This window comes from Coregonus clupeaformis, chromosome 10, assembly GCF_020615455.1.
Source record: "Coregonus clupeaformis isolate EN_2021a chromosome 10, ASM2061545v1, whole genome shotgun sequence".
Taxonomy (NCBI): Eukaryota; Metazoa; Chordata; class Actinopteri; order Salmoniformes; family Salmonidae; genus Coregonus; species Coregonus clupeaformis.
The window spans coordinates 61,449,727-61,459,422 of NC_059201.1; the positions used below are offsets into that span (position 1 = coordinate 61,449,727).

General features: G+C 43.7%; 1 long non-coding RNA gene across 1 annotated transcript; it reads right to left on the reverse strand.

Moving 5' to 3' along the window:
* Window positions 1-6,232: 6,232 nt before the first annotated feature.
* Window positions 6,233-8,439, reverse strand: LOC121576047. The gene is made up of 6 exons (XR_006002419.2): window positions 7,680-8,439; window positions 7,401-7,595; window positions 7,225-7,287; window positions 7,066-7,110; window positions 6,782-6,856; window positions 6,233-6,632 (listed from the first exon to the last, which is right to left on the reverse strand). It is a non-coding gene; the product is annotated as an uncharacterized LOC121576047 (long non-coding RNA).
* Window positions 8,440-9,696: the final 1,257 nt, after the last annotated feature.

The window sequence follows — 9,696 nt, forward strand, 5'->3', positions numbered from 1 at the left end:
TTGGCATTCTCTCAACCAGATTCATGAGGTAGTCACCTGGAATGCATTTAAATTAACAGGTGTGCCTTCTTAAAAGTACGTTTGTGGAATTTGTTTTCCCCCTTAATGTGTTTGAGCCAATCAGTTGTGTTGTGACAAGATAGGGGGGGTGGTATCCCAGAAGATAGCCCTATTTAGACCAAGTCCATATTATGGCAAGAACAGCTCAAATAAGCAAAGAGAAACGACAGTCCATTATTACTTTAAGACATGAAGGTTAGTCAATCCGGAAAGTTTAAAGAACTTTGAACGTTTCTTCAAGTGCAGTTGCAAAAACCATCAAGCGCTATGATGAAACTAGCTCTCATGAGGACCGCCACAGGAAAGGATGACCCAGAGTTACCTCTGCTGCAGAGGATAAGTTCATTAGAGTTAACTGCACCTCAGATTGCAGCCCATATAAATGCTTCACAGAGTTCAAGTAACAGACACATCTCAACATCAACTGTTCAGAGGAGACTGCATGAATCACTACTAAGAGATTTGCTTGGGCCAAGAAACATGTGCAATGGACACTAGACTGGTGGAAATATGTATTTTGGTCTGATGAGTCCAAATGTGAGATTTTTGGTTCCAACCGCCATGTTTTTGTGAGACGCAGAGTAGGTGAACGGATGATCTCCGCATGTGTGGTTCCCACCGTGAAGCATGGAGGAGGAGGTGTGATGTTGTGGGGGTGCTTTGCTGGTGACACTGTGATTTATTTAGAATTCAAGGCACACCTAACCAGCATGGCTACCACAGCATTCTGCAGCGATACGCGATCCCATCTGGTTTTCGCTTAGTGGGACTATTGTCAAGACTGTTGGAAAAGCATTCCAGGTTAAACTGGTTGAGAATGCCATACGAGGAGTTTATTGTAAGTCATATTTATCTTGTCTTATTTATTACTCTCATTTACAGTGGGGGAAAAAAGTATATAGTCAGCCACCAATTGTGCAAGTTCTCCCACTTAAAAAGATGAGAGAGGCCTGTAATTTTCATCATAGGTACACGTCAACTATGACAGACAAATTGAGATTTTTTTGCTCCAGAAAATCACATTGTAGGATTTTTTATGAATTTATTTGCAAATTATGGTGGAAAATAAGTATTTGGTCACCTACAAACAAGCAAGATTTCTGGCTCTCACAGACCTATAACTTTTTCTTTAAGAGGCTCCTCTGTCCTCCACTCGTTACCTGTATTAATGGCACCTGTTTGAACTTGTTATCAGTATAAAAGACACCTGTCCACAACCTCAAACAGTCACACTCCAAACTCCACTATGGCCAAGACCAAAGAGCTGTCAAAGGACACCAGAAACAAAATTGTAGACCTGCACCAGGCTGGGAAGACTGAATCTGCAATAGGTAAGCAGCTTGGTTTGAAGAAATCAACTGTGGGAGCAATTATTAGGAAATGGAAGACATACAAGACCACTGATAATCTCCCTCGATCTGGGGCTCCACGCAAGATCTCACCCCGTGGGGTCAAAATGATCAAAGAACGGTGAGCAAAATCACATTGTAGGATTTTTTATGAATTTATTTGCAAATTATGGTGGGAAATAAGTATTTGGTCAATAACAAAAGTTTCTCAATACTTTGTTATATACCCTTTGTTGGCAATGACACAGGTCAAATGTTTTCTGTAAGTCTTCACAAGGTTTTCACACACTGTTGCTGGTATTTTGTCCCATTCCTCCATGCAGATCTCCTCTAGAGCAGTGATGATTTTGGGCTGTCGCTGGGCAACACAGACTTTCAACTCCCTCCAAAGATTTTCTATGGGGTTGAGATCTGGAGACTGGCTAGGCCACTCCAGGACCTTGAAATGCTTCTTACGAAGCCACTCCTTCGTTGACCGGGCGGTGTGTTTGGGATCATTGTCATGCTGAAAGACCCAGCCACGTTTCATTTTCAATGCCCTTGCTGATGGAAGGAGGTTCACTCAATCTCACGATACATGGCCCCATTCATTCTTTCCTTTACACGGATCAGTCGTCCTGGTCCCTTTGCAGAAAAACAGCCCCAAAGCATGATGTTTCCACCCCCATGCTTCACAGTAGGTATGGTGTTCTTTGGATGCAACTCAGCATTCTTTGTCCTCCAAACACGACGAGTTGAGTTTTTACCAAAAAGTTATATTTTGGTTTCATCTGACCATATGACATTCTCCCAATCCTCTTCTGGATCATCCAAATGCACTCTAGCAAACTTCAGACGGGCCTGGACATGTACTGGCTTAAGCAGGGGGACACGTCTGCACTGCAGGATTTGAGTCCCTGGCGGCGTAGTGTGTTACTGATAGTAGGCTTTGTTACTTTGGTCCCAGCTCTCTGCAGGTCATTCACTAGGTCCCCCCGTGTGGTTCTGGGATTTTTGCTCACCGTTCTTGTGATCATTTTGACCCCATGGGGTGAGATCTTGCGTGGAGCCCCAGATCGAGGGGAGATTATCAGTGGTCTTGTATGTCTTCCATTTCCTATTAATTGCTCCCACAGTTGATTTCTTCAAACCAAGCTGCTTACCTATTGCAGATTCAGTCTTCCAAGCCTGGTGCAGGTCTACAATTTTGTTTCTGGTGTCCTTTGACAGCTCTTTGGTCTTGGCCATAGTGGAGTTTGGAGTGTGACTGTTTGAGGTTGTGGACAGGTGTCTTTTATACTGATAACAAGTTCAAACAGGTGCCATTAATACAGGTAACGAGTGGAGGACAGAGGAGCCTCTTAAAGAAGAAGTTACAGGTCTGTGAGAGCCAGAAATCTTGCTTGTTTGTAGGTGACCAAATACTTATTTTCCACCATAATTTGCATATAAATTCATTACAAATCCTACAATGTGATTTTCTGGATTTTTTTCCCTCAATTTGTCTGTCATAGTTGACGTGTACCTATGATGAAAATTACAGGCCTCTCTCATCTTTTTAAGTGGGAGAACTTGCACAATTGGTGGCTGACTAAATACTTTTTTCCCCACTGTACATGAACTTTTCAACTATTCAAGAAAAAATACTTTATTTTTGATAAATACAGTGGGGAGAACAAGTATTTGATACACTGCCGATTTTGCAGGTTTTCCTACTTACAAAGCATGTAGAGGTCTGTAATTTTTATCATAGGTACACTTCAACTGTGAGAGACGGAATCTAAAACAAAAATCCAGAAAATCACATTGTATGATTTAAGTAATTAATTTGCATTTTATTGCATGACATAAGTATTTGATACATCAGAAAAGCAGAACTTAATATTTGGTACAGAAACCTTTGTTTGCAATTACAGAGATCATACGTTTCCTGTAGGTCTTGACCAGGTTTGCACACACTGCAGCAGGGATTTTGGCCCACTCCTCCATACAGACCTTCTCCAGATCCTTCAGGTTTCGGGGCTGTCGCTGGGCAATATGGACTTTCAGCTCCCTCCAAAGATTATCTATTGGGTTCAGGTCTGGAGACTGGCTAGGCCACTCCAGGACCTTGAGATGCTTCTTACGGAGCCACTCCTTAGTTGCCCTGGCTGTGTGTGTCGGGTCGTTATCATGCTGGAAGACCCAGCCACGACCCATCTTTAATGCTCTTACTGAGGGAAGGAGGTTGTTGGCCAAGATCTCGCGATACATGGCCCCATCCATCCTCCCCTCAGTACGGTGCAGTCGTCCTGTCCCCTTTGCAGAAAAGCATCCCCAAAGAATGATGTTTCCACCTCCATGCTTCACGGTTGGGATGGTGTTCTTGGGGTTGTACTCATCCTTCTTCTTCCTCCAAACACGGCGAGTGGAGTTTAGACCAAAAAGCTCTATTTTTGTCTCATCAGACCACATTACCTTCTCCCATTCCTCCTCTGGATCATCCAGATGGTCATTGGCTAACTTCAGACGGGCCTGGACATGCGCTGGCTTGAGCAGGGGGACCTTGCGCGCTGCAGGACTTTAATCCATGACGGCGTAGTGTGTTACTAATGGTTTTCTTTGAGACTGTGGTCCCAGCTCTCTTCAGGTCATTGACCAGGTCCTGCCGTGTAGTTCTGGGCTGATCCCTCACCTTCCTCATGATCATTGATGCCCCACGAGGTGAGATCTTGCATGGAGCCCCAGACCGAGGGTGATTGACCGTCATCTTGAACTTCTTCCATTTTCTAATAATTGCGCCAACAGTTGTTGCCTTCTCACCAAGCTGCTTGCCTATTGTCCTGTAGCCCATCCCAGCCTTGTGCAGGTCTACAATTTTATCCCGGATGTCCTTACACAGCTCTCTGGTCTTGGCCATTGTGGAGAGGTTGGTGTCTGTTTGATTGAGTGTGTGGACAGGTGTCTTTTTATACAGGTAACGAGTTCAAACAGGTGCAGTTAATACAGGTAATGAGTGGAGAACAGGAGGGCTTCTTAAAGAAAAATTAACAGGTCTGTGAGAGACGGAATTCTTACTGGTTGGTAGGTGATCAAATACTTATGTTATGCAATGAATTACTTAAAAATCATACAATGTGTTTTTCTGGATTTCTGTTTTAGATTCCGTCTCTCACAGTTGAAGTGTACCTATGATAAAAATTACAGACCTCTACATGCTTTGTAAGTAGGAAAACCTGCAAAATCGGCAGTGTATCAAATACTTGTTCTCCCCACTGTATATAGGCATTTCCAACATAATACAAACCTATGTGACAGCCATTCTATCACGTCGGAGAGCAACATGCTTCTCCTCATCCTAATTTCTGTCTCTGCTGCCTGCCTCTGCCTGTCTCCTTTGCTGCCTGTCTCCTCTGCCCCTGGCTCTGCCTGTCTCCTCTAGCCCTGCCTCTTGCCCTGCTAGTCAGACTGCCATCATCAACATTGTCTAACGCAACCTGTGCATACAATGAATGTGTAAGGTTCTGTATTTATTTTCTTAGTTCACCTTGTGTTCTTGAACGTAGCCCTGTTTCTTTGTGTTCTTGAACGTAGCCCTGTCTTTCATTTTTGTTCATTGATTTCACCTGTGTTAGTTACTCACCTGGTCTCATCAGCTCCTTATTTAGTTCAGTTCTTTCTGTTTGTGCCTTGTGAGGTATTGTTCGTTTTGACTCTACTAAGCCTTTTCATAGCACGTTTGTGAGAACCAGTTATACCCTTCAGTCCTAGTTGATTCACCTGCCTGTTTGCCTACCTGTATATGACCATTGCCTGCCTGTGACCACGTTTCCTGCCTTCTGCGAAGGCGTAAATAAAACCTGCCGCGCTCTGCGCATGAATCTACACCTTTTTCTCCCTGAGTGTTCATTACAGAATGACGTTAGCTAGGTGTTAGATGTCCTGCTATGTGAAATACTTTCTGGCTATTACAAAACAATGTTGAAGCTAGCTGTAGCTGCAATTGTGTCAAACTAGCTTTGGTTTAGCAAACGTTAGCAAGGGAACCGACAGAACACATCACGGAAACTTGACAAATTGCACACCGTTGCCATATGGTATTACAATACAGATACTTTTTGGAGTTTAACATTATTTCTCACATCTTGTTGAGAAATGGGGTGGGGGTGGGAAGGGGGGAGAGTTGTTTGAAAACTAACTGTTGAAATACGCCAAGCTTCCACGACGTGGGAGAAAAATAGGGATTTCTCCTTTAAGGTTAGGTTTCAGATTTAAAGATTTTGTGGCTGTGCCAGCTAGTGACCACTTTGCAGAGCTGCCTCCAGAACAAGATTCATAACGAAAAACGCTAACCTGCACGGTGGTAGATACTATATATGTATACGATATCCCCCCAGTCAGCTCAGAGATTTAAACCGGCAACCCTACGGTTACCAGCCGCATATCTGCGGTTGGTACTTTGTCAAGGAGGGTCGGTCACGTGTGTTTGCGAGCGGAGGATCACTAGCTCGAGCCCGGTATGCGACAGGGACAGTGTTAGCAGCACACGTCTTTCTTTTTCCCAATGCAGTTAAGCCAAAACCACGCCCCGTTATTCCGAGGGGCGTTCTACAACGCTTTGAGCGCTCTCCAAGTCCGGAAGTGAATATCACGTAGCGCAAAATTTCAGTCACTGATTAATAACATTTGCCCTTGTATTTCAAGATTGAGAACATTTCAGTCACTGATTAATAACGTTTGCCTAAATCCTTAATACATACATATTTTTTCTATGCCAGTGGCTAACAACTCCCCTTGAGCATTTTGTATTTTTATTGAGACAGTAGGAACTTCAAGGGGAACATAGATTTACCTCACGTGCTTTATTCACTTTGGGTGAGAACTATTTGCATACACTGAGTCAGACAACTTGTGATGTCTAATTTCTGATGGCCTTTTCCTTTTAGCATGTGAACAGTATGGGTGCTCAGAGCCACTGTTCTGGCCTTTTGGTCATCCAGTCGTGAGACGCCGTTTAGTACCAGCCTTGGTGAAACGACGGGCAACAGCTGTAGGCTGACAGGGAATCATAGGGCCTGGTCATCTGGCAGCTCTTCGGAGTGCTGCTGCGCTATTGGCCGCTGTGCTGATGTGAGACTTCCCAAAGCAATGGATGGCTGACACAAGCCTTGATGGTTTGCCTTTAATTGCATTAAATTGCTTCGCCATTAAGGTCATCTAGCATTCCAGCAACCAGGTCAGTTGGTGATAATTCAGAGCATATGTCTGTAAAATAAATATTTTTTTGTGCAATGTAAAAGTCTAGTAATTCATCCCATTGTTAGGGGACAGACAACTGAAATTACAGAAAATATGTCACTGTCAAAATAATGTCAGTGCTGAATGTGAACTGCTTAGAAGTACAATTCACTTACCCTCATCATTGTCACTGGGCACAGGCTGTTGGTCAGGAGCACACTCTGTTTGTTCCTCCAAGCAGGTGGCCATGTCTGCAAGTGAACATAGAAACTACTAAGATACGACTACTAAGGTACAATGCACAATGAAGGTTGTGTATTTGGATGGTTCAACTGCACTCAATATGGATGACCACCATATACCATTATTTGAAAACGATAACCCAAACAGTCTAAATACTTTTCCTATATTCATTCATGGAGTGCAGAGGTACTGAACATTGATGTTTTAAGCGTTATACCTTTTACTGGTGATCTTGGACCCCCAAGTTGTTGATTGGAATGAGCTGTAGGTAATAGTTAGAATCATGCTGGTAAATGATATGACAATCTATTTTAGTGGTCTGTGAAACCGTGTAAGTACTTGTTGAGTACAGGCATGTAACCTGTGTCTGACTTACCTCTTGGCTGATTTAGTTGACTTTTGTCCCTCAGGGGTTGCAGGAACTCCAGGGAAATGTTAGCTATAACATGTATTCAAAGTACATACAATGAACACTGATGCATGTAATTATGTACATTAACAGTACATTAATTTCATGTTGGGTTTTATAATGTTTTGTTGGCACTGTATTACCTCCTGGTGTTATTTTTATAGAGCTCAGCCCACATCTCCGGTGTTGTGGGAAGGAAGTTGCTGGAGAAGCATCCAAAGTTCTGCAGCCTGGTGCCCTGTATGGCCTACTGGGCAGGTACACAGCTCCACCTCCATATCAACTGTGTAGACAGTGCCTGGAGTGGTGCCCTTCACACTAAACGTATTCTCTTCAATCTAGGATATTATATAAAAATGTATATAAGAAGATACCAATCAAATTAGGTAAGATATGTATGATAGTAATATGCTTTTATATACCTGGCAGATGTCTGCCCGTTGAAGATTGCTCTCCAAAGCAAGGAATCTAGACTTATGGAAAGCCTCCCAACGTTCAAGTGCCACGTCTGTCACCTTGGCTTCATAGTAGGTCTCCAAGCGGGATGTGAGGAGATCAAACAGCTGCAGCAGGTTGAAGGCTTTGGTCCTCTGGAGGATTTAGTCTTTCAGGACTCTCATGGCAGCTTCCATGTAGTTGTTGGTGTCATTCCCACAGGTAAGCATGTCCTCTCTGAAACCCATGGCCCAACACTCCCTACGACCATAGAGTTTCTCCAGGTAAGCCAGGAATTTGCTGTACCTGCAATTGTTCAATGAACACACATAAAACAACTGACATGTATTGCCTCACTTAACATGTGTGGGTAAAACAATTCTGTTCTGTGAATACCAGTATTGAAGAGTTTACTTTTGTTACATCATGTGAGGAGGACAATTAAGATCTTGTTCTTGTTATTCTACACTGACATAACTTTACTCTACATTGACCTGACTGCAACTGGGTTGACAAGGGCCAGATGATGGAGTTGTTTCACCTTGTCTACATCCCTAGCATAAAGCATGTCCTTGTCAATGCTAAAGAGGGCCTGCCTGTCCGTCATCTCAATGCCATGTTCTTTTCTCCATAGCCACCTCCAGACTGCTTGGAGCAGGTGAAAAACACAGAGGAGGAGGGTTGCCTCCGTGAAGAGCTAATGCTCCTCTCTCTGCCTTGCAGTCGTCGGATAGAAAAAGACCAGGCCCTGCCTGACCTCTGACCTCTCCCAGCAAATGCATCCTCCGCCAATATCTCCTTCAGGAGCTGAAGGCCCTCAAAAATGGTGGCCTCATCTTCTGACTGGGCGAAGATGATCCCAAGAGGAAGACCACCTGCACATGTGTGCGTCAATAGTAAAAACACTCTGCAGTTTTCTCTGTCCATGTTTCCGGATGTGTTTGAGCTGATGGACCCGCTTCATAAGGGAGGAGCATACAGTGGGGAAAAAAAGTATTTAGTCAGCCACCAATTGTGCAAGTTCTCCCACTTAAAAAGATGAGAGAGGCCTGTAATTTTCATCATAGGTACACGTCAACTATGACAGACAAAATTAGAAAAGAAATTCCAGAAAATCACATTGTAGGATTTTTTATGAATTTATTTGCAAATTATGGTGGAAAATAAGTATTTGGTCAATAACAAAAGTTTCTCAATACTTTGTTATATACCCTTTGTTGGCAATGACACAGGTCAAACGTTTTCTGTAAGTCTTTACAAGGTTTTCACACACTGTTGCTGGTATTTTGGCCCATTCCTCCATGCAGATCTCCTCTAGAGCAGTGATGTTTTGGGGCTGTCGCTGGGCAACACGGATTTTCAACTCCCTCCAAAGATTTTCTATGGGGTTGAGATCTGGAGACTGGCTAGGCCACTCCAGGACCTTGAAATGCTTCTTACGAAGCCACTCCTTCGTTGCCCGGGCGGTGTGTTTGGGATCATTGTCATGCTGAAAGACCCAGCCACGTTTCATCTTCAATGCCCTTGCTGATGGAAGGAGGTTTTCACTCAAAATCTCACGATACATGGCCCCATTCATTCTTTCCTTTACACGGATCAGTCGTCCTGGTCCCTTTGCAGAAAAAACAGCCCCAAAGCATGATGTTTCCACACCCATGCTTCACAGTAGGTATGGTGTTCTTTGGATGCAACTCAGCATTCTTTGTACTCCAAACACGACGAGTTGAGTTTTTACCAAAAAGTTATATTTTGGTTTCATCTGACCATATGACATTATCCCAATCCTCTTCTGGATCATCCAAATGCACTCTAGCAAACTTCAGACGGGCCTGGACATGTACTGGCTTAAGCAGGGGGACACAGCAGGATTTGAGTCCCTGGCGGCGCAGTGTGTTACTGATGGTAGGCTTTGTTACTTTGGTCCCAGCTCTCTGCAGGTCATTCACTAGGTCCCCCCGTGTGGTTCTGGGATTTTTGCTCACCGTTCTTGTGATCATTTTGACC